Genomic DNA, 21,291 nt, shown 5'->3' with positions numbered 1-21,291 from the left:
CTCAGTAGAAAGTGAGTTGTAAACAGATAAAGGCATAACATTAATTAAAGCACCAAGGTTACACATAGTAGGTTTTATACCCACTTTATCGATTTTACAAGGGATAATGAGCATACATTGGTCCTTTAATTTCGGTGAAAGCCTATGTTGAAAAATAGCTGAGACGTTTTCACCTAAATTTATCTTTTCATTGCCGATAAGTTTTCTTTTATTTTTACAAAGATCTTTCAGAAATCTAACATATCTCAGCATTTTTTCAATTACTTCGAGAAGTGGTATATTAATTTCTACCTTTTGGAAAACATCAAGAATTTCCTTTTCCTCGGCTTGTTTATCAAGTTTTACTAACATGGAAGGAAAGAGAGGTGGTGTGGCAAAATGAGATATTGTAGGAGAAGTTGGCATTGAATATTTCTTCCTCTGGGATGTGCATTTGTCTTAGTCTTTTATTCTTGGGGTTTTTCTTTATTTTGTTTCTCCTGGGTGTAACCTTCCTATTGATTCCTCTGGGATCTTAGTTATTCTTTTTCTTTATATTTATGAGTACCTGTGGCATGATCTTTAGGAATCGATGTGATTATTGTGCCACTTCGAAGGGTAATGGCACCAACGTTTTCTCGTGGGTACATCTTGATTTGAGATGGTAATTTTCCCTGTGATTCCATACATCCCACGATTTGAGCCAATTGAGTCATTTGTTTATCAATTCATGTATATGTGCTTCAGTTCAGTTTTGGATCTTCCCTTGAGATAGTGTCAACCTCTCAACAATGGATTCTACTGACGGTTTTTACGGTTGGTATTGATGTTGTTGAGGTGATATCGATTGATAGGGATGTTGTTGAATACCCCTTTCATTCTGTAAATAGTTAAAATTCAGATGGTTATTCCACCTCGGATTATAGGTATTGGTCAGGATTATAATGTCTCTAGGAAGACCCCAAAAAATTTCCAACTGTATTGACTTGTGCTGCAGAGTCTTCTTGTAACATCATACAACAGTCCATGGGATGGTATGAAATTGTGCATACCCCGAAAAATATCTACTAATTCATCAATTTTATTTTCTAATGAAATTTCAATTATCTTGTGAACCCGTCCAGTGGGTTCACTCGTAGAGCCAAATTGTTGAGACTTAGCAGCCGTAGTTGAGATTAGATTTATGGATGAATTCAGAGTCATATTAACGAGTGCTCCTGTTCTAGCTACGTCTATCATCTTCATATCCAAGGGAAGTAGTCCTTCGTAAAAGTATTGGAGAGGTGTTTGCTTTGATAGTTCGTGTTGTGGACACCTAGCGCAGAGTTTCTTGTATTGTTCCCAGTAGTCATATAACAATTCTCTATTTGTTTGTTTTAATCCTAAGATTTTCCTTTTTAATTCACTCTCTTTTGCTGCAGGGAAGGATCCGTCAAGAAAAACACGAGTCATACCAGTCCGTGCATGAATAGAATTAAGAGGTAAATAAAATAACCAATCTTTATCTGAGTCGGCTAAAGAAAAAAAGGAAAAGTGCAGAGTTTAATTTGATCATCAGATACTCCCTGTGGTTTCATGCTAGAGCAAACCAGATGAAACTCAGTAATATGTTTGTAAGGAATTTCGCTGGGCAGTCTTTGAAAAGTAGGTAGAATATGGATTAAACCCGTTTTTAGCTCAAATGGTGTTTCTCCATTAGGGAATGTGATGCATAACATTGTTGATTCAACAAGTATCGCATTTGATTCTCGGATTGTCTGTTGATCTATTAAAATTGGTTCTTTGAAGTTTTCTTCAGTAGTAGAGAATGTTTCTGCGTCAAAGGGTATCTCTGGATTAAGTTTGGATTGTTGTTGTTGTCACCTATCTCGTAGTGTATGTGTGCATATTCTTCATGCTAGTGCTTCAATCTCAGGTATCCAATCTTCTAGTTCGCGTGGATTTCTCCTAGTCATAAATCAAAACAAACTTTAATCAGTAATTTTGTAATGATCCTGGACAATGGCGCCAATTTGACAAGCATCGTAATTGTCAAATAATTAATCCTTTTACCCAGATAATTATACTAAAAACAAAATAGGGAAGAAGAATGTCGGTCTACAGGGATTCAAAAATTTCTAATTCTGATTTAATTTGATCTTGAACCAAGATAGCTATAAAACAAATAATTAAAAAACCAATTTAAAATGATCAAGAAACCTAATAAAATAAAACTAAAGTAACGAAAGAAATAAAAATAAGAAAAGTAAATTGTAAAAAAATTAATTATGATGAGATAGACTCTAGCATCGCTTCGCCTCAATCTGTCTCATTTAGTCAAATAAGTTTTACTTCGGGTACAGTCTACAAGGCCCAACCCTTCTAACTTGGTTTTCTCGCTGATGAACTAAATTTCCAAAGTCAATCCTTAAAATTTAGCCCTTATTTGGATTAATGTCCCTATCAACTTTAACGATAATGTTAGTTTAAAAATGGAAAAGCCCATGCTCGAATTATGGTGCCTCAATAAGAATCAAATCGAATCTAGATTTCCCTTAGAGGAATGCCGCTAAGTTCGTTCTTAGGGAATTGAACTTGCTACAAGCCGATTCTCCTCCCCAACTATAATTCGCAACGTCAATCAAACCAATATGTACTCCTTGGATTGAAGATATCGAGATGTCTGAAGAAAGGCCGATTGCCTCTCTTTGTTTGCCGAAAATCAAGAAAGAAACCTGCAGGTATGAAGTGCCTTTGAAATTATCACGAGATTAGATTGAGTCGCAACTTAGCTATCAGGTAACGAAAAGTTTAGCCAAGCATGGTAGAATTCATGCTTGACGTGTGGAAGGAAGAGTAGATAAAAAAGAAAAGAATTTTATTACAACAAAAGAATAAGCAAAAATCAATTCTATACTGAATTCAGAAATTATAAACAGTACATCATTCAAGCTTCACCCTAATAGGTATTTATAGCTTGAGAAAACCTAAAGAAAATAAAATACCTAAAGAAAATAAAATCCTAATAAAAATATTTAGCAAACTAAATTCCTAATTAATTAAATAATAAAATCTAAAAGTATTTAAATTTAATTACAATGTTTATTTCTTAAGGAATTATGGTTCGCCTTACTTTTCTCCTTTGATCATGCAACTTGGATTATTTTGTTGAAATTGGTGCCCAACTTGGTCTCTGAATTTGAGTTGGCCTCAACTTCTCTAGATAAATGGGATAACTCTACTTTAATTCACACTTTAATTTTTGTTTTCTGGAAAATAGAGTCCTATGTGAAATCTAACACAATTAACCCAAATTAGCACTATAAAAGGTAATAACCTGATTTAATTAATAATAAATTATCAACCAAATATAACACTCGTCAGTGTATGAACCATTTGGGTGCATTTGGTGGTTCAAAGCATGAAAAGGAAATTTTGTTGTTGTTCATGCATAAAAAGATGATCTTTTATGATCATTAAGTACTAAATAAGCTTTAAACATCATTTGGGGGCCTTGGGGACATCTTAGAAGGGATTTGGGAAGTTTTAAACGATATTGTATGAACAGTGCCAATACTGCTAGTCGTGCATGTGCAGAATTCAAAGGATTTGTAAGGAGAGTATCGATACCACAAAAAGAGGTATCGATACTGATCAAGTGGTATCAATACTTAGGGCCCTAGTATCAATACTAGGGAATTTGATCAGATTCTATTAGGCCATTTTGGTATCGGTACTTAGAGGCTTAGTATCTAAGTACCGATACTAAGGGTAGAGTATCGATACTCCCAATAGGGGTACGTATACTGAGGTATTTTCTAAAACATAAAATGTAATTTTGGTACCGATACTTGGGGGAGTATCGATACCCAAGAAAGAATATTTATACCATCGTGAATTTTAAGGCTACAAGCCTATGTTGGATTAGAAAGATGAAACCAAGGAGTTTGGTGAAAGAAACCTTCTAATAAGATTACAAGTGGAAGCCTTAATGAATTGTGTGATAACATAAGATCATAATGAAATAAGACTTCATAAGAATTATGCCTTTGTATGATGCCCGAGAAATGACGAGGACGCCGTGGCATTTGTATGATGATTTTGTATAGAATCAGGATTATCCGAATATGTATAATCTAGTACATGAGCATTTATAATGCTAGTTGGACATTGTACTGATGCTACATGACCCAGACATGTCCTAAGTACTCTAGAGTAGTAGACTAGCTTAATTTGGCACTGATGCTATGTGACCCGGACCTAGCCTAGGGTAAGGTAAGATGCTAAAGATGTGTGACCCAAATCTTACTTAAGCTACCCTTATAAGCAAATAGAGGTATGAGTTCTGTGATGCTATGTTGACCCCAAGCTACACCATGATGTTTACGTTTTTGTTGTGTTTAAATATTCAAATGTTCATAACCATACTTTTTGCATGCTATTTTGTTGAATGCATGTAAAATAGTCCAGTTATTTATGTGGCACTGAGCTTGTGAGTTCAGTGCATGAAATTTGTTTCTGTACACAGATTCTTAGGTGCCATCTGATGAGCTCGTTGCTAGGTTTCAGGACTTCCAGACTCGATCCTTCATCAGAGTTCGTCTGGAGTATTATAGAGGGCATGTACTATCATAAACCCTATTATTTTTACAGAGTTGTAACTCTAGTTTAATATATTTTGGAGACTGTTCTTGGAAGCTCTCTCATATTTTGGTAATCGTATTTATATTGGTACTTTTATTATGTTTAAATGTTGAAATTTGGTTAAGTGTTTTTAAAAAATGGTCAGTTACTTAGGTGGTTTCGTGTGACATTCTAATACTCTAGATTTCAGGTCGGGTCATATTAAGGTGTTACACTTTAACTCCAACAATTTACAAAATCAATTATAATATTGTTATGTATCAATCATAGTGATTTTCTAGTAATGTTGAAATTTTCTTTGGTTCTACGTATCATGCATTGCAAGGAGATTCTCTAACATTTTATATCCTTATCAAAATATCTCATCTAAATGTAGCAACCGATTCTTAAGGCATATATTGCCTCGATTTTACCCATCGTAGATGCTTCTTTCAAAATCTTACACTCAATAGCAACATTGACATAATATTTTGAAAAACACTCTAATATACCTTCTCTATATAGTGATTCAAGATTTTTTAAAATAAAAGTTTTTCGTAAAAATAAGAATTTAAAACAAAGAAAATATTTTAAAGGGTTAGAATACAAGTTAGATTTTGAAAATACTGACCTCGACTTTGTAGCCAAACAAAAACCCAACAAGTTAAATGAAGGTTTAAAAAAATCTTCAATATTATTGCCTACACTGAACGTAAATTCTCACAGAATATATCATCTAGGATATCAAATAAGCAATATTAGATAACATATTCATAGTACGTTCGGTAAAAATTGAATGAAAGAGATTGATACTAAGTTTGGAGGTTATGACCACAAACACAATCATATATATAGAAACTTTTATGGCCATTAATCAACTTCTAATATGAGGTGATATATCACTAAAAATTTTGGTTTGATATGATATTTCACTAAAAAGAAGAATGTGTGAATAATTAAGATTCTCTATCATTTGAAATTATTATTGTACCAGATAAGATATTTTATTCATTATGAAGGAAGTTCTAATTTGAAATGATAATTCTCTGAAAAGAAAAAGATATGAATAGTTAAGATTCTCTATCATTTGAAATTATTATTGTACCAAATAAGATATTTTATTCATTATGAAGGAAGTTTATGTGATATTGGATATGAGTTTATGTGATATTTCACTTAAAAAAAATGACATGAATAGTTAAGATTTTATTCATTTAAAATAATATTGTACCAAATCTAATATTTATAGTCACTAAAAAACCCTAACATAGTAATTTGAAATTATTAGTGTTACGGATCTGATTTTTCTAACCGTATGAAGAAAGTTTCGATTTGAAGTTATGTTTCACTTAAAAGAAAATAACGTGAATAGTTAAGATTTCTATCATTAGAAATTATTATTGTACCTGTAGACACTCATTTTCGTCCGGGGCTTATTTAGTATATATTCATATTATATTTTATCTTTTTATTTTAATTTCAAAAGATGTTAGTATTTCAATTAGGATTTAAGATATTATTTTAAATATTATTTTATTTTATCTTTGTTTTAGGCATTTTAGTTTAAATAGTTTTAAGTGTTTTAATTATGATAAAAGATATTATTTTAGGAATTATCTTTAGCTTGTTTTTAGGGATTTGAAGGCTATAAATATCCTCTCAGGGTAAGTCTAAGAAGACACATTTGAGCTCACAACACATATTTGAGAATAAAATATCATTTTTTTCTCTAGCTTTCTCTCTATTTTTTCGCAGACTTCTTTAGTTTCTTTCAAATTTTGTTTTCAACAATTATGCTAAGTATGACTTTGGTCATGCTTAGCTAATTTTCTTTTAAGCCGAAGGCTAAAGCGAAGGCTCTGTCCCAAACGTGAGAATTTATATTCGACTTTCCGAGAACACGCTTAGCAAAATTATTTGCTAAAAACTGAGATCGGAACCAGTTATTGTTGAAACAACATAACCCGAGTCGGCAATGAAGAATTGACCTTGTAAGCCGACATTAATTTAGAAGTAAAAATCCTTTTCGACAATCTGAGGAATTTGAGACAAAGTTAAAAGTCTGAGGTTGCTTTCACTAAGTTTCTCTTTATCTTAATCTCTTTAGATTATTTATTAAATTATTTTTTATTTAAATCTTATATTTTATTTTAAAAACAACTTTTAAAAACCCTTTTTATCTTTATTACTATTATTTATTATTTTAATTATTTTATCTTTTATTCTATTATACCTTTTATTTTACCTTTATTTTTTTCTTTCCTTGTATTTTCCTTAAAATTTAACACTTATTTTTTTAATTTTATTTTGTTTTATCTTTATTTTCCCACCTCTTTTTTTATTTTGTTTTATTTTTATTTTCTTTTTAAACATTTTTTATTATTTTTCTTTTCTAAAATTTAATATTTTCTTAATTTATTTTTTTCTTTTAACTTTTTTATATAATTTTTTTAAAATTTAATACGTCCTTCTTTGATTTAATTATTTTTCTAAATTTAAATTTAATTTTTATTTGATATTTCTTTTATTTTATAATCTAACGTTTTCAACTTTTTAGAGATAATTTAAATTTTAATTTTCGCAATTAAGACAACCGACAAATTAAAATGGTACTGAAAGGACAGTTCAAGGGTGCTAATCATTCCTTAATTGTAACCGACTCCCTAATCCTACATATTTCTAGTAAAACGCAGATAAGGTAAAATGGTATCCAATCAACCAAATTTTTTACGAAAATAAATGATCGATGGCGACTCTAACGTTCTTATTTAAGTCAAAACCCAATTCTGAGCTCACCCGAAGACGGTTGTGACAGCTTGGCGACTCTGCTGGGGATAAGTAAGTGAGTCAAGCCAAAATTAATTTTTGGTTGTCTTTTTTTAAAGCGAAAATTGTAAGTTTAAATTTTAATTTAACTTTTTGATTCTTATTATTTATCTTTGATTATTTTTTTTCAAATAAAGAGTTGAACCGACGTTTTTCATTGATTTCAGATTTTTGAAAAAGTTTTCATCTCTGGCTCTATACTCGAGCTCGGAACCCTTTTTAAGTGGGGTAAAAGCAACACCTTCGTGATTCATATACCTTATGCCTTCGTGTGAATTTATTCACCGCATAGACATAAGAGAATGTATCCTCTCGAGTTTAACTTAGTCCACATAAGCTTGTAATGGGCTTAGGACTAAGGGTCTGGCGAGCCCAAGGGATCACCAATAAGGAGAACTCGGGTACCTTCTTTAGAACTTAAACCGGGAGACTACAGAGAATTAGAGCCCTTATCGAAACCCCATTTCAAAACCTAGGATGTCTTAAATTATTTATTGCTTTACCTTTTGTTCAAAGAATGCGAACTTGAAAGATATATGGTTAGGACTTGTCCAAAATTAACATGCGGGATAGAGATCATGTCCGAGTAGGAATAATAAGCATGTGGGGTAGATATCATGCGGGTAGGACTTTCATTTTCATTATTATTTTGTTTATTATCTTTATCTCACTAACTTTTTTCTCTCCTTTCATTTTTGTCTTATTTTACTTTGTTTTTTATTATTTACATTATTCAAAAGAGGTGTTGATCCACAAAAACGTGTTCGTTAAACATAAATAATTTGCATTAATGGATAAAGGGGTTGTAATACAAGAGGTAAAAAATGCAGAGGTTCGGCTATGGATAGAAAAGACTCAACAGGAAAGGGAGACAATCTTCAGGGTAGCCATGTGTCACATTCAATCAATAATATGTGGTGCCCACAATCAAAGAATATACCACTTTACTACATTGTGAAGGAATCAGAATGGACCAGGCTTACACCAATTCACAAAGTCATCTTTTCAAAAATGGGTTGACAAAGGTTGCAAGGGAAGATGATAAAAAGGTTACTAATTTGAAGAGGTCCCTTCAAAGACAATGAAAACAGGATGATAAAACGATAGTTGAAATTGGAAGCCGTTGTTGACAAACAAGCAAATGAACTTCGGAAAGAAGCTCATCACTTGCACGGTTTACCCAAAGAAGCAGGAGTGGTTCGGCAGGGTATTTGACCGGTGACAGACGAAGACAAAAGACTAGGCAACCTGCTTCGGGTCTAGAAGACTTAGTCAGAATATACATTTAGGACATTTTTATCTCTTAAGAAATAACACTTTTGTCCCAATAAAGATTATTTATAATAATAGACACGTTTTCATATCAATGCCTCAAACATTTCATGCATTTTTGCATTTTGCATCTACATTTCATTTTTAAGCATTTTCATAAACATGAAATTTCTTCATGGAGGGTTCAATGAAGTGGTCTTAACAACATGACACCACATGGAAGCAATATTTGAACAATTAAAGAAAAAATTGAAATCAGTGCAATGGGAGCCTGATCCGTTGATTGTAGGACTAAGTCTACTAGGATGATCTGACAAAAGAGTCCCAATATCCTAAGGACTATGATGTTAAAGCTGTGTGCAGTTACCATATAGAAAGCTTTAGATATTCCTCTGAGAACTGTAAGGAACTGAAGCGTAAGATCCAAAACCTGATGGATTTAGTGGCATGAATAATCGAAGAAGGGGCCATTGCATCTACAATTTGCAGTCAGAGTATTGTTTTGTTTGAACACATTTTTGATATTTCATGTTTGCTTAATCTTTCAAACGACTGAATGCTACCTTTTAAGATGGAATAGTTGAACGAGTTTAAATCTTTAGTTCTTTGAATATTAAATGAATTGAGAATTCTTTTAATTCTTCAAGAAATATAGATTTTTTACATATGTCAAGATTAAACCTCTCTTATCATGTCTAGAACCCCAAAATAAAATACCTTGATTATTTACCCAAAATAACTTGTGGTCATTACTAAAAGACCAAATTTTGACATTACCTCCCTTTTAAATTTTTAAACATTGTCTTTATCTTTTCGATACACCCATACCTTTCTTTGGGTCAACAAAGTCACACCATTGTCTTTTTTAGATGCAAAATTGACATTTTTATACCATTAAAACCCAAGGCATTGAGTTGTTCATTTGGACATGAGCATTCTTCTATGATACAACTTGGGGCATTTCACAGGGAGCCTGAACATTAAGGCATGTTGGGAGCAAGAATAATAAAGAAGAATTCATTCGAAATAGTTCTATCAAGCATTAATTACACTGTTTTCATGTAAAAAAATTAATCCTGAAAATCTATCCCCTGAGGATACCTCTTCTGTGAGGACTTTTGTGTATGAGATGATGTACGAATTTGTTTCATTTATCTATATATGTATATATAGATATATCCATTGTTGTCCCCTTTTGAGCCTATAATATTTTTTCTTCTGATTCAACCCTAACCAAGGATCACCCTCCACACTGGGGGCAAGGTGGAGGAAATCTGCTCACATGAGTGAAGATATCAAATCAGAGGAGATACTGAAAGGTGAACCAAATACTAAGTGCAAAGATCAAATCAAAGCAGAAAGAAGATCAAAGAACAAAATCAAAAAGAAAAGTAGCAAAGAGAAAATAAACAACGAAAAAGGGAAAAGAAGCGTATGCAAAGATTCCCTAAAGCCAAATGGCACATCAAGCTTCAAACTATGAGATTGATCAAGCACAATCATTCCTGAATCACTTTACTCGAATATCATAGAGCATCAAGAGAGACACATACGGGCATATTCAAATCGAGCAAGACAAGGCATAAGAATTAATTGATCCTTGGTTCAATCACCCTTAAACACTTGTTTGGGCCTTTTATCCCTTTCTTTCATGACCATAAACCATGGCCTATGTTACGTGCCTTAAAAGTCCCTTCTAATCATACATGGATTTTTAAACTGAAGATACTATCTTCAGATTTCATCCCGCTCATCAGGATTAATCTTTATTTGCAAAAGGTTTTTTTAAAATCTTTAATGCATGATAGAGAAAAATAACAAATGTGGGTTTAAGACGTAAATTCTGAATGACGTCTTGAAACCAAAGGAGGATTCAAGTTGAAAACCTGAAAAGGTGACTCGAATATAAAAATTGTGCAGCTGAGAGGATCACAAAAATTCATTGATAAGGCATCTTACAATCCGAGTGTGACCATGAAAGCTGGGAGTCAGAGAACACTTCCAGTAAAGGAGCATACAAGCTACCCCATCAAACCATTGAGCATCAAATAAACAAAAATTCCAAACCTTTGACCAAACACAATAACCTGAGACTTTTTTATCCTTTCCTTACTTAACCATTTCACAAAGATAGCTTTGATCTTGACACTTGTAAAATACCTATAATTTATTAAAGGATTAACAATGTAATTAATTCTTTGATATCCAATGAACTCTAGTTTTATGATTTGTCTCAATTGTAAAATCGAAAAAAGGGCAATATTTTTAAAACTTTTGATTAAATATTTTTCAAAACTCTTTTAATTGATATTTTTAGAACTTTGAAACATTTTTCAAACAAGACAATCTCTCTAGAGTGGATCTTGGTAAATTACATGTGGCTCTCAGACATGAAGCTCACACTTAGAATCAATGTTGAAGTAAGAGATGAGGAAGAATGGGGGCATCTTTGAAGTTCAACATCAAATGTTGGGGTATTTTTGGACATTTAACATCGAATATTGATACATCTTTGGGGATTCAACATCCTGATATGAACGAATCAGATCTTCTGTTGGCCTTTCCTCCACATGAAGGAACAAACAGACAAAAATGAGGTTCTATCCAAGAGATAAAACATAACTAATTCATGTTGCATACATCTTAGACATACTAAAGAGCATCACATTTATCATTTTTCACATACATAATTTTTGCAGCTTTAGAGTCAAGTTTCAACTTCAAGATGAAAGATATTCGATTCAAAAGCACCTTAAAAAAAGATTGATGGTGGTTGCTTAACTCAACAGCGAGGAGCTACACCTCAACCAATTTGACCAATTGAAATATCGACAGATCTTATAATCAACTTCAGACGGGTCCAAGAGCCAATTCAGAAAGGATCTAGTTCAGCTTATACCACTAGGCTTTCCCGTGAAGGGGAGCCATTTAAAGAACTATGATCGGCTTAGACCCACGAAGGGGGGTCGTCTTTCATTTAAAGGAAATTTACAACACAACTTAAGCCGAGAAAAGCTGTCTGTCAACAAGCAACTTTCCAGTTTTGTTTAGAGTCAATTTCAACTTCACAACGAAAGATATTGAACTCAAAAGAAATGCAATTTTGGATTTCAACTTCACAACGAAAAACATCTGATTCAAAACTCAACTTCACAGCGAAAGAGCCATCCACGATTTCAACTTCACGACGAAAGATATCGTGCCCAAGTGGATTGACTTAGTTTCACAACAAATGAGTCATCTACAATAATAGGGGGTTATCTCCCAGCCTATTACAGTATAGCACAAGGCGAGAAGGGCTATCTGTCAATGGAAACTTTCGAGTTCGATTCCATTCAGCTCGAGGGCACATCAACTGTATGGTAGCAATGAAGAACTACTTTCTGGTTGAAGTTTAAACTGAGGTCTTTAAGTCAAGAAGAAGACCTAGGTTGGTTGTGATTTAGCAACAAGAAACTATCTCTCAGTCGAATTTACATCATAACTCAAGGCGAAAAGGGCTATCTATCAACAAAAACTTCAAGTTCGATTCCATTCAGCTCGAGGGCATATCAACCATATGGTAGCATCGAGGAACTACTTTCTGGGTGAATTTTCAAACAGAGGTCTTTAAACCAAGAAGAAGATCAAGGTTGACTACGACTTGGAAACAAGAAGCCACATTCTGATTCAAATTTCGATTTCATGAAGAAGGATATCGATTCAAGACTGACCCGACTTCACGACAGAGAAGTCATCCGCAACTATCGAACGGAAATTTATGTCCTTTTATCTTTATCTTATTTTTCGTTACGCGAAAAAAAAACAAAGAGAAGCTGTAGACACTCATTTTCTTCCGTGGCTTATTTAGTATATATTAATATTATATTTTATCTTTGTATTTTAATTTCAAAAGATGTTAGTATTTCAATTAGGATTAAGGATATTATTTTAAATATTATTTTATCTTTGTTTTAGGTATTTTAGTTTAAATAGTTTTAATTGTTTTAATTAGGATAAAAGATATTATTTTAGGAATTATCTTTAGCTTGTTTTTAGAGATTTGAAGGCTATAAATACCCTCTCAGGGTAAGTCTAAGAAGACACATTTGAGCTCACAACATAGATTTGAGAATAAAATCTCCTTTTTCTCTCTAGTTTTCTCTCTATTTTTTTGCACACTTATTTATTTTCTTTTAAATTTCATTTTCAATAATTATGCTAAGTATGACTTTGGTCATGCTTAGCTAATTTTCTTTTAAGCCGAAGGCTAAAGCGAAGGCTCAATCCAAAACGTGAGAATTCATCTTCGACTTTCTGATAACACACTTAACAAAATTGTTTGCTAAGAGGAAACTGAGATCGGAACCAGTTATTGTTGAAACAACATAACCCGAGTCGACAATGAAGAATTGGCCTTGTAAGTCGACATGAATTTAGAAGTAAAGATCCTTTTCGATAATCCAAGGAATTTGAGGCAAAGTTAAAGTCTGAGGCTGCTTTCACTAAGTTTCTCTTTATCTCAATCTCTTTATATTATTTATTAAATTATTTTCTTTTATTTAATTCATATCTTTTATTTTAAAAACAACTTTTAAAACCCCCTTTTTATCTTTATTACTATTATTTATTATTTTATTATTTTATCTTTTATTTTATTTTATTTTATTTTATTATACCTTTTATTTTACCATTGTTTTTTTTCTTTCCTTGTATTTTATTTAAAATTTAACACTTATTTGTTAAATTTTGTTTTGTTTTATCTTTATTTTCCCACCTCTTTATTTTATTTTATTTTGTTTTATTTTTATTTTTTCTTTTAACATTTTTTATTATTTTTCTTTTATAAAATTTAATATATTCATCATTTATTTTAATTTTTCTTTTAACATTTTTTATATAACATTTTTTTTAAAAAATTTAATATTTCATTCTTTGATTTATTTTTTTTAAATTTAATTTTTATTTGATATTCCTTTTATTTTATAATCTAATGTTTTCACCTTTTTAGAGATAATTTCAATCGATCAAAGTTAAGTAATTTGAATCGAGTCTTTAAATTTTAATTTTAATTTTCGCAATTAAGACAACCGACAAATTAAAATGGTACCGAAAGGGCAGTTCAAGGGTGCTAATCCTTCATTGATTGTAACCGACTCCTGAATCCGACATATTTATGGTAAAACGCATATCAGGTAAGATGGTATTCGATCAACCAAATATTTTACGAAAAATAAATGATCGGTGGCGACTCTAACATTCTTATTTAAGTCAAAGTCTAATTCTGGACCCACCCGAAAGACGGTCGCGACAGTACCAAATTTGAGGTGATGTTTTACTGCAAAGAAAAGGGTTACATATTATGAAAGGATTTTTTAAATTGACATATGTTCTCTGAAAAAGATAACTTTGTTGAATCTATAAAATTTCTTTCAAACAATGAGCAACAAATTCTTTACAATCGTCTATTACAATGACAAAATTCTACAAATTGATATTGGTATTGTGTTCAAGTCACACAGGCTCGTAAACATAATACTCCATTTAGATGTATCTCATAGCTAAATGAAGAACACAATTCAAAGAAAACTTGATGCTTTTATTTCATATTTGAGTTATCAACACCTGGTCACATCAATTCCATTCACATATAAAACATTTCAACTTGAAGATGATGACGATGTCATTGTTATGGTTTGGATGCATCAATAAAAAAATAATGCAATAATTGAGATTTATGCTAAAACGAAAACTATACCATATGTTTCAACCTCATTATCAGCTCCACCAAGAATAAAAGAAGTATAAACATTTATTCCAGATGCAAGTACATATAAAAACCTTGCTGGATGATTCCATGAAAGTCTTACTGAGTTTAACGAGGATGATGAAACTATTGCATTTGAGGTTACTTTAGATGAAAAAAAAGGTTTGGATGTTGAGGCAGATGTATGAGAGACAACTATTTCATAGGGTCATGGATTGCATAATGCTCTAAAAGTTTGGGCACATACACTAACACAACCTTAACCTCAACCATAAATGCCTCAAAGAGATTTCTCTCAGTATCACCATCTAGTTACAACAAATGACATTATTACATTATTTACTATAATACAAGGAATCTTAAAATCCATGATATTCAGAGATATATACTACCCGTTAAGGTTATTCATATGAAGGGTTAACTGAGTTGGTGATTGGGTCCCAGTTTGAAATTAAAAAAGATGCAAACTGACAATCAAAGGGTACTACATCAAAGTTCATCTCTAATTCTATGTTGCCGAGAAATATTTCGTAAGGTGTATACACCATGATGACGAGTGTAACTAGAGGATACAAGTTTCATACTTACAACGGAAGATGTTATGGGAAGTCACAAGATTCAATGGGTAGCACGCATGTACACTGGACTCATTTACACAAGACCAAAAATATTTAGATTCAGAAGTAATATGTTCGTATGTCAAGCTTTTGGTTGAAAAAATATATGGATATCTGTTTCACTGTTAGTGGCATCCATAAAAAATACATTTAGTTATATTTCGTCTTATTACAACTCGTGGATGGCTAAAAGAAAGCAATGAGGTTGTTTTATGGTGATTGGGACCAGTCATATAATGAGTTATCACCTTCGTTGAAAGCAAAACAAATCATCCCTAAAACCATTATAAGATAATATACTCTTCTTATGATCATGTTTCATGAAAAAGTTATCCTTGGAAAGAGGACTTTTTGTGGCTTATTCAAGGCTTGCAAGTCCTCTATTAAAGGATTCCAGTTTTGCAAACCTATGGTTCAAGTTGGTGAGACTTATCTGTATGAGGTATACAGACACATCTTGATGATAACTGTTGCTCAACATGATAAAAGAAATATTTTCCCTATTTCCTTCTTCATTGTTAAAACTGAATCGAAGGAAACTTGGAATTTTTCTATCTCTCATGTTGCATTCTCATGTTGCCACTAAAGATGGGGTTTACAGAACATTAGATAAATCGTATGGGTTGTTAGAGAAAATTGATATACCGAAAAGTAGATGGATGCCTCCCCACACATATTCGATATATTTTATACATCTTATTTCCCCTAAACCTATGAGGAGGTTTGAGAATAGGAAAGATCAAAAAAACGATTATTAATATTGGTAACAAATATGTTGTTTTTATTCATTTTTTATGCTTCAATTTTTTCTTCATTTTGTATTCTTAAATCCATTTTTCAGGGTATGATTTACTACATTCACACTTTCGTGTGTGATTAAAAAATTTAAGAAGATACGAAAAAGAGGTTTATAACTTCATAGCTGAAATTTCTAAGGAAAAATAGACAACATCGACCATATGACAACCAACCGTGCAAAATGTATAAACTCAGTGTTTAAAGAGACCCACCATCTCCCAATAGTAAGTATTGTTAGGGAGATTTACTTCATGTTGGGTAAAGTTTAGACAGACAAAAGTGCATAAATAGATGCCATCATCAACGAATGGGGACATTGGGCTCCAGATTTAGAGAAAGAAATGCAATTTTTTTTGAACACATTCAACATCATTGTTTGTTCATAATTTTGGCAGACTTTACTTTGATTATGTTGCCTAAGCTTTTGTTCGACCACATGAAGGAGTCAATTCTACCATATACACTGATAATCTAAATAGAAAGTGGCATGATTGTGCTCAATTTCAAGCTTTTAGATTTCTATACGCTCAAGTTGTCGTTGCATGTATGCACATTAATGTTGAACCACACTCTTATGTTGATGATTGTTATAGCTTGTACGCCATGTGTATACACTTGTCAGTTTAAGTATCTCCCAAACGATGCTTATTGACATACAACAATTTTTTTTGAAGAATTGTTATCAAATATAGAGTTACATAGGAAATTAAAGGATTGACATGAATATAGCCTAATTCATACTAGTATGGATGATCCACAAAGAGAACAAGGTCTACCAAAGCTTTGTGGCCACTATAGAGGTGAAGGTCACAGCAGAAAGCATTGTTCGAATCTTTAAAAATATCAACCTAGAGGATAAAGCCTTTATAATTGTGTTTAGTTCATGTTTTTTTTGATGTAGTTCTTTTAATTATGTTTATGTACTTCTCTACATTATTATATTTCACCTCATATTTTACGGATTACAGTTTTATGTGTGTTTATGTATTTTCAACATCCTTATTTTCAACTTCCATTTTAATTTATTCTTTTTCTGTACATAATTGAAAAATATTCATAAATAACTTCACTTAATACAATAATACTTAATTAGTAAAGTTAAATTTATACATATATTTATAGCATCAAAATAAAAAATTTCAACAATTATTTTAATTTTTTTCAACTCTCTTTAAATTTGTTTACTTCATCAGATCGGTAAGTTTTCATATTTTTCTTTTGTCTTTTTCTTCTTTTCAATTTTTTTTTAATTTTTTTCATCATTTTCTATAAATTATTGCTACGCCGAATTGGTATGTCTTAATACTTGTCTTTCGTCTTTTTCTTCTTGATTTTCATTGACTTTTTCAACTCTTCTTCAACTTCCTTCTTCTACTTATCTTCCTCAACCATTGATATAAATGCCTGGTATATCAACTCATCATATGAAGATAATCTTGAATCATAATCGTCGGATTTAGAGTCGTCAAAATCATAATCACAATTCAAAAAATAATACTCAATTTGTTCTCACTGATTCATTTTTTTTATTCTTAAAACATTGTCTTTATTCTCATATAAACACCATCAACTCATTCCTATTTATACTAAAAATTATCAATTGGGATGCTATAACTCGTCACCCCAATGTGACGAGTTCTAATGGACTTGCCGTTTGAATATGTATAATGTCCAACATTCAGGTGGCAACTATCATATTCAAAATAATAAGGAACTTGTCACCCTCACGTGACGAATTCTCCTGTATTTTTTCTTTTTTTTAATTTTTAAATAAATAAAAATATATTATTTTGTTTATAAAATTTATTATATTTTAATGGAACTCGTCACATGTGAGTGACAAGTTCAAAGAAAAATTATAAAAAAAATTCAACCCCATAAGACCCAGATGCTTGGATTCATTAAATAATAATATCCGGGTATACTCATCACGTAGGAGTGACGAGTTCACCCTATACTATAATAAATGTCATATATCCTAAAATAAATTTTGAACTGCCTATAACCTCCAATAATTTTAGGCCTACAATATTAGCCTAATTTTACCGCATATTTCAATTATTTTATCACCTCAATAAATTTACAATGTATGCATTAAGTGCTTTGAGGTAAAAATAAGAATTATTCAAAAATATACGTCACAAAAAATAATTTTTTAGATGAGTAAAATTTAGGGAAAAATAATGTTAATAATATTTGATTCAGTTTTTTTAGGTGGGCATGAGATCAAATGTTTTGTGGCCGCGAAAGTACTGCAGGGAAAACTGGGAGGGTACAGTACAAAAATGATCATTTCCGTTTGAGTTTTATAAATTTTTTCTCATTGAATTAAAAAAAACATAAGATTTGGATATTTTTTTTTGTTTAAATTAAGATGTGGTCACTAAAGATTAACGATCATTAAGCCTTTAACGGTTTATTGAAGTGACATGATAAATATATAAAATTAAAATTACATCATTTCTACGTAGATAATATGTGAATTATGTTTTGGTCACTTTTCTTTCAAAAAAAATAAGTTTTGGTCATCTATGTAATTGTTTTATTAAGTTTTGGTCACTTGTGTTATCATCTTATTAAATTTTGGTCACTTGAACATTGAATGTCGTTAGTTTGATAACATGACCCATTAATAAAATGGTTTAATTATAATTTAACCCATAAACTTTAGACAAAATAATGATTATGAGTCTTTATGTAAATTCATATTAGTTTAGGAAATACATTTCAATTTATCCATTTTTTATGTTTTTTTCTCCCTAACCCTCAATATTACTCATCTTCTCCCCAGTTCTTCTTCAGACATATCAACTTCATTGCAATAGCCTTTTTGTTTCTAATGATTAGTTTTAATTATTTGAAGTCAAATTAGGTGAATTTTAGTTGTAAGAAAAGGTATAAAAAGAAGTGATGAAGATCGTAAAAAATATAGATAATTCACTATTAAAACTCTGAAAAGATTCACCACCATGGTGACGCCACCACCTCGGGTCGAGAAAACTAGAGCTTCTTCAATGAAAATGTTATTGATGACACAATACCATGTTTCCATCTCTGATGCATTGTTGAGTAACAAAATCTATGTGATGCAAAAAATCATCGAGAACATTTCGTCACATCCGAACGTGGCCGACCTCCATAACGTTTACGAAGATCAAACTGACATTCAATTAGTACTGAAACTCTGCTATGGCAGTGAGTTGTTCGATCGGGTCTTCGTGGAAATGAGGTACTCGGTGGCCGATGCGTCAACGACGGTACGACTGATCGCATAGGCCGCAGGGGTTAACAATGATCCATAGGGATCTAAAATCGGAAAACTCCTTGTTCTTAGGAAAAATAAATATTTGACGTTGAAGATCATGGATTTTGGATTGAGTTCAATGGCTAAATTCATAGATCCCCTTATCGAGTTGTTTGGATCCATTGATTATGTTTTACCGAAGGCGTTTTCTCAAGAAAAAATCACCAGGAAGAGTGATATCCAATTATTAGTTATTTGGGTCCATTGATTTGTCTTCTTGTTCCTTGTTGGATTTGGCATCGTGCAAACTCAATCTTTGAAAATTGAATTTTAGTTTGAGATTACTAAGCTTCATTTTATCTCTAAATTCTAAGCTCCTATTTTTCTATGAACTTGTGGTGTTATTATTTGTTATCGGAAGTTGGAAATCTTTCATTATTCCTTAAATGCAACATGAGTCCTTGAAATGAGGCAAATAGAGCAGAAATGTCTGAAGAAGAAGCGAGAAGAAGATGATAATATTGGGGGTATGAAGTGTAGGAGTTAAAATAAAAATTCAATCATTTTATTAACGGGTCACGTAATCAAACTAACGACATTCAACATCCAAGTGATCAAAACTTAATAATACGATAACGCAAGTGACCAAAATTGAATAATACCATAATGCAAGTGACCATTTACGTAGTTTACCCGACTGGTAGCTACTGATTGCATGAAGCGTCTCAGGCCAACCCATGGAGTCCGAAAGGAAAGGGCCCCACTCTATGGTAGGTTTCCCAAGTCCCAACCACTCCTGCATGTATGACAAATTTCTGTAAATTCCCTGCCACACCAATCCATCCTTTTCACCCATACCTCTCTTTCTCTCAGTCTCACCCAATAACTCCAACACCACTTGCCTTCATCTTCCACACAAAACAACAAACCCACCATGCAAACGCTTCCTCTCATCTACTTCATTCATTATTATTTTCATCAAATACATGTTTTTGTTTGTTCATTTTCACCATTCTTGAAGACCACAAGGTGTTCGATTCATTTCCCCTGCAGGACCAGGTCTTCCTTCATTCCTCTTACACCGTAATTATCACATTTACCAATCATATTTATATCCATGTCACATTTACGTTTTATACTGATATTTTCCCCCTTCTTTTTATCAAACATTATGGAGTAATTGGACTTTCCCCTGATAAAAAATGGTCAAAATTCATGTGTAATAATAAAATAAATATAGTTGAAATGTTACTTTCTTATGAACTAGTTGGGATGTTACTTGACATAATATATAAAAAACTGAAAAAATAAATTCATTAATTAGTTTTTATTATTATTCTGTCATTGTTTGATGGAAATGGATCAAAATTATTAAAAATATAAATAAAATTATCACAAATTTCCCATTATCAACTATCAATATAATGTGATATTGGTTAATATAGTTCATATTAAAACATATTTTTGTCGTGTTAATTTGGTCTAAGACATTATACTCAAAACTCGACTCTTTTTTTTTTAAGTTAATGTTTTTTCTTCTTCTTCAAATTCTTATATACATAATGTAATTTTTGAGATTTCATATAGAAAATAAACAAATGCTAACTTAAGAGTATACTTTGTCTAGGGATAACAAACAACACGGATGGGTTCGACCCAATTTGATAAGGTTAATTTTTGTAATGAAATTTAGGTTTCCAGTAAGATTTAGTTCGGGTTTAGAATTACGAACATACATTTTTATATGTTTACATATTATTAGTTACCTTTTGATTAAAAAAACATGTGTAAAAATGATCATATATGTTATTAGAATTATGACATTAAATTAAAATTTACTTTGACTTTATGATAAAAAAATATATTTAGTATCAACTTAATTTGTGTTTTTAATAGTATAGTATGGGGGCTTTCTTCCATTACAAGGGAACCCCAAATAACAGTTGTCACATCATTTTATTTTTTGAACTCAGAACAATACTTATCGCATTATTTTCTTTATTCATTATGTTTTATTGTTTTGTTTATAGGGATAGGAATGATTTCTTGATCCTTCTAACAAAAGAAGCAATTCAAAAGCTACAATAAGTATAACCATTTAAGGGTCTCAGTGAAAAAGAGAAGGTTGTTATTCCTGACTTAAGTTCGAATAATTTTGTCTGAAAGTGTACGTGAATTTATTTAATTCTTTGTTACTATACTATGTT

This window comes from Hibiscus syriacus, unplaced genomic scaffold (assembly GCF_006381635.1).
Source record: "Hibiscus syriacus cultivar Baekdansim isolate YM2019G1 unplaced genomic scaffold, ASM638163v2 tig00110865_pilon, whole genome shotgun sequence".
In the NCBI taxonomy this organism is placed as follows: Eukaryota; Viridiplantae; Streptophyta; class Magnoliopsida; order Malvales; family Malvaceae; genus Hibiscus; species Hibiscus syriacus.
The sequence above is the reverse complement of the archived record's forward strand: the minus strand, read 5'-3'. Positions refer to the sequence as shown.